Source organism: Fulmarus glacialis, unplaced genomic scaffold (assembly GCF_000690835.1).
Source record: "Fulmarus glacialis isolate BGI_N327 unplaced genomic scaffold, ASM69083v1 scaffold42756, whole genome shotgun sequence".
Taxonomy (NCBI): Eukaryota; Metazoa; Chordata; class Aves; order Procellariiformes; family Procellariidae; genus Fulmarus; species Fulmarus glacialis.
Genome location: NW_009218262.1, coordinates 20,387 through 25,136, shown reverse-complemented (window position 1 = coordinate 25,136; position 4,750 = coordinate 20,387). Strand labels below are relative to the sequence as shown.

Here is a 4,750-nt window from a genome sequence, read left to right as displayed (position 1 = left end):
TTATTAATTTTTTTAATATTTTATGAATGTTCAGACTCTGCCTAAAGCAAATTTTAATAGTATCAGACAAGTAGTACTGACCTCTTCCTCTTTTCCCTTGGATGAAGGATTGGGACTTGCTAATAGATGTTTAAGAGACTGTTGTTTATATTTGTTCAGCTGGCATAATTTTTCAGAACTAGGTTAAAGAGCAGATTTTTGAGCGATGTCTGTGGATGGTGTAATCCCTTGGCCTACATTTAGCAGCAGCTGTTTTAGTTTATCGGACTGTGCTTCTTGGGTGGTTCCATGAGCATGAGCTCTTTCAAATGCTAGTGGTGCGGTAGTACAGCTGTCTGTCACCATTTAATCAGAATGGTCGGTGGCACCCTTGAAAAAAAAAAAGTATTTTTTAAATAAAAACAAGTGCTCACTTTTAAGCCCTAATGAAGAGCTGAAATTAATAGTGGAGTTCAGCAATTTGACATAAAGAAAACCACTTGTATCGTTGCAAGTTTTTTTTGTTTCATGAAAAAAATATCTGTCCCTTTTGGGTAGGGTGGAAAAGAATACCTGATGAGAGCTCACTTTGGACTTCCAAGTGTTGAAGCTGAAGATAAGGAAGGAAAACCTCCCATTAGTGTGAAGTTTGAGATTCCATATTTCACCACTTCAGGAATCCAGGTTAGTAGTTGAAAATGGAAATACTGGTAAGTTAACGTGCTAGGCTCTTAACACACAAGTTTTTCTCATCTTGATGATTCCTGTTCAATGTTATCCATAAAATATATCTTTGACAAAAAAACCCCAATTTTTCTTTTGTGCTAAATGCTGCTTGGCTGACACGGGAGACTTTATTTCTTAACATATCTTTCTTTCCAGGTTCGCTACTTAAAGATAATTGAGAAGAGTGGCTACCAGGCTCTCCCGTGGGTTCGTTATATTACCCAGAATGGAGGTAAATGGAAGGCCATAGACTGTAGATGTCTCCAACTTGCATATTTTCTTTCTCCAGCATAAGCTTACAAATTGCAACACACAAAACCAATTTGCTCGTATTAAACTATACAGTTTAGGTACATGTTAGATTAAGGTATGCTGCTTTTTCCAGTCACCTTTTTTGGTGTCTTAGTGAAAGACCCAATGGGATAGTTCAGTAATGCTGTTCAAGTATTTTGTAATTAAGCTGGGATTCGGTGAGATTTTTGGAGAGTAAATTTAAAAAGAAATTGCTCACACATACCATTCTGCCTGCTTTAAAATATATAAGACACTGTCTACTAAAAGATATCAGATTGTTAGCAAGTAAAAGTGGTGGGGGTTTTTTTGGTTTTTTGTTTTTTGTTGTTTTTCTAATCTAACTTTTTCTGGCATGGAAGCATGATTACCTGCAGTTACTTTAATCGCTTTAGAGCTCATTATTATGGCCATTCTAAGCAAAGATCTGGTTTTATTTTATATCACTTCATCCCAATTTGCTGATCTGCTTTACTACTTCTAGTGAGACAATTTACTAGAACTGGTTTTTTGGGTTTTTTTCCCCTTTACAGACTACCAGCTTCGAACACAGTAAACACCTCGCAAGCACCACAGACGACAAACTTCAGGCATAGAATTTGTTTGCAGAAGCTTCTGTGGTACTGAGAGCTGTGAATGTTGTTGCCAAGGGTCTTGTTTCTGCAATCTTGGATTGGCAGGAGAAAGATTGGAAAATTACTGTTTTCAATAATGTGTTTGAGCATTTGAACCATTAGTATTGATTGTGTGAATATTTATTTCATTCTTAGAATATGCTGATCTTGCTGCTAAATGCTAATTACATTAGGAGTAGCAGTTACCTTGAGGAGCCAGGAATACAGAATGAACCTTGAGAATGTCTTGTCAATGCCTTGTCCGTTACATTCGCAAAGTTTCTAGTATTTGTATTTTAGGATCTCTAAAGACATTGGCAGCATTATGCTACAAATTAGGGAGACAATGGTGCAATTAAATGACTGCTGAACACTTAGTTGTATTTAGCCCAAGGTATTTATTTTTTTCTGGGCATATGGGTGCCTTAACTCATTCAAAGCTCTGTTAACTTATAAAAATTTACGGAATACGAGTTAACTATCAGAAGTCCAAAAATACTATTTGCTCTTTTTGCATGGTTTCAAACCAATTAATCTGACACAACAACTGCAAGTGAAGGGTTTGGAAGCAAGAATATGGATTTGTTAAAGACTAGGTTAACTGAGAACAAGAGATCACAGAAGTAAATGTCTATGGGAACATCTCTGTGGAGGCATGATGATTGCTAGTTCAAGTTAGTCGAAATGCAGACTGAAGAGTTTCAACCCTGTGACACCCCTAGGGCATGGAAACCCTATGCCAATTGACTAGTATTTGCCTTTTTTAAATTTCTATTCGGAAAACAAGTTCAAAACTAATATGTAGGCATAAGACCTTAGATTAATTATTAAAAAAAAAAGACCAAAACAATTTTGGAGGTGATGAAATTTGGTAGGAAGATTGGTTTTTTTATTATTATTTTTCCAGATAATAGTAATATACTCCAACCTCTTCCTGAAAATTGATTGTTGTTTATGAAGAGGCTGATAAAAATACAGTTACCATCTTTCTTCCAGCTTGCCTGTGTGTTAATTTAGGGCAAATATTTCCCTTTTTTGCTATAGTTTGCTAGAATTGTTTAACTTTATTTGCCCTAGGGGGGATGCTTTCTTTCTTAGTCTTTTCCGTTTGTAAACAACTATTATTATAACTTCCTGGCAGAATGGATAACAGTTCAGAATGTTATACTTAAAGGTATTATTTTTTTTACATGCTGTTTCATTTTTTTCTGAGAAGCTAAGATTGGCATGGGTGTACATAGTTATTTTGATTTTTTTCAGAAAAATTTTGATGGTTATCAGTATTTTCTTTAAACAATTTTTAGACTGTTTTGGTTTGAATTTGGTACTCCTGACAGGTGCTAAACTTAAACCATCAAAATCTAAATATATGTCTGCAAATGTGATGTAGTACACTCTGCGCAAGGTTCTCCACACCACTCTGTTGACAGTCCTTGCCTCTCCCACAAGATTGAGAAGATATTTCACTCATTGTCCCCCTAAATCCTCGAAGGCTATATCTATAGATATACCTGTGTATACAGTATATACTAATTGCAAAAAATCAGCTAAATTCCCCTGAGATGCAGCTGCTGTAATGTTACAGGGAGATCTGCCTCAGAAAGGACTGACACCTGGAGGTATCTAGGCAATAACCAGACAGCCGGTTAGGCAACGATGGGTGTGGACATGTATATTCTGGAGTAAGGTTACTGTATTTGTCACCCAACAAGCTTGATGTTGAAACAAATTGAATCATCTTGTTCAAGATTTTGGTTCCACCACTCATTTTCATTTGAACAATTAAGCTTATGACTGAACTAAACATTTTTATATTAAAACTGTAACTGGTTGACAGATCACTTTCTGATGACTGTTCTTCAAAGTGTTCACTTTAATTATTTGCCTGTGAAATGTGACTCTTAATAGCTTCATTTGTTTTCATGTTGAAGGTTGTATCTTGAGGACCAGAACAGTGTTTTCTCATATTTTGTCGCAATTTGATTCTGTTTTGATGATGGGGCATCAGCCGTGTTTGTCCGGGAAGTAATAAAGGGCAAAAAGTCCTCTTTGAACCAGTTGCACTTCACTTGCTCTTTTTTCAGTTTGATCTACAGCAATTTGTAGCCTCTAATCTTAGAGCACCCGCAGTTGTTCTAATATGAGGCCTGGATAAGTGGAACTGAACTTCATAAAAGCTGAAAGTATTCATATTCCTGATTTGTTTACCAACTACTGACAAAATCTTTGCTTCTCTATTGTTCTCTGCAAAATTTGCCCTGCACCATAAAATCAGTGCTCATTAGCGTCCTCTATTTCAGAAAGCAAAAAAACCCCACCTCTTCATTCATTCATTGTCGAAATATGGGGTCCCTGGATACTTACACAGGCATAAAGGCAGAAACAGAGAGCCGTGATGTTATTCTAGCACTAGCTCTGGTTCGAGGAGTAACTTTTTTTTTTGGTAAGTTTTGTTCTTGCAGCAACTGCTAAATCTTTCTTATCTTGGTGGCTTCTGTTCTCTGCCTAATGTGGAAAAATGTAAATTTGATGGTCTGCCACTATGTTACAGGTAAGTGCCTAATATATAAAGACAATTTGCATAATTCAAATAAGCAGTATCTCTGTGTTTTCAGCTCAACGCGGCTTCATAGCTGTGTTACCTGGAATTTGGAACATTAAAAGACTAAACTACTTAGGTGGGTCTGAAAACGCATCTCTGTTCCTAATACTAAGCCAGCAATGTTTAAATGTTCTCCGCAGTCTTGTTTTTGTAATAAGCTGGGAAGCAGGCTGTTTTTTTCTCAGCAAGCTTAAGTGTGTTTCCCCGCCTCTATGCTTAGCACGGACTGCTGGCTCAGAATATTTCAACAGCGGCAAGCATTCCCCCCTCTCCCCCTCCCCAGGCATGCAAAACTGTAACGTCATCTACGCATTATTTAATTGCTAACTGATTAGATAGCTGTTCCTCAAGGTGCGTCAGCGGCACTCCCCCATTGGAGTAAATAGGTAGCTTTACTTCCTGTCGTGGTGTGTACGTGTATCTGGTATCTTGGCTTTCTTAGAATGAAAGATTGCAACAAACTACTTTGTCAGTGGTTTTTTTTTCCTCCCCCCCATGGCCAGGTTTGCCAGTAGATGGCATTCTGAGCATGCTGCAT

The 4,750-nt window shown here is 37.2% G+C and overlaps 1 long non-coding RNA gene across 1 annotated transcript; it reads left to right on the top strand.

The window, feature by feature from the left end:
* The first annotated feature begins 537 nt into the window (after nt 1-537).
* On the top strand, nt 538-1,997 carry LOC104078369. Its single transcript, XR_683537.1, has 3 exons — nt 538-663; nt 862-937; nt 1,530-1,997. It is a non-coding gene; the product is annotated as an uncharacterized LOC104078369 (long non-coding RNA).
* Nucleotides 1,998-4,750: the final 2,753 nt, after the last annotated feature.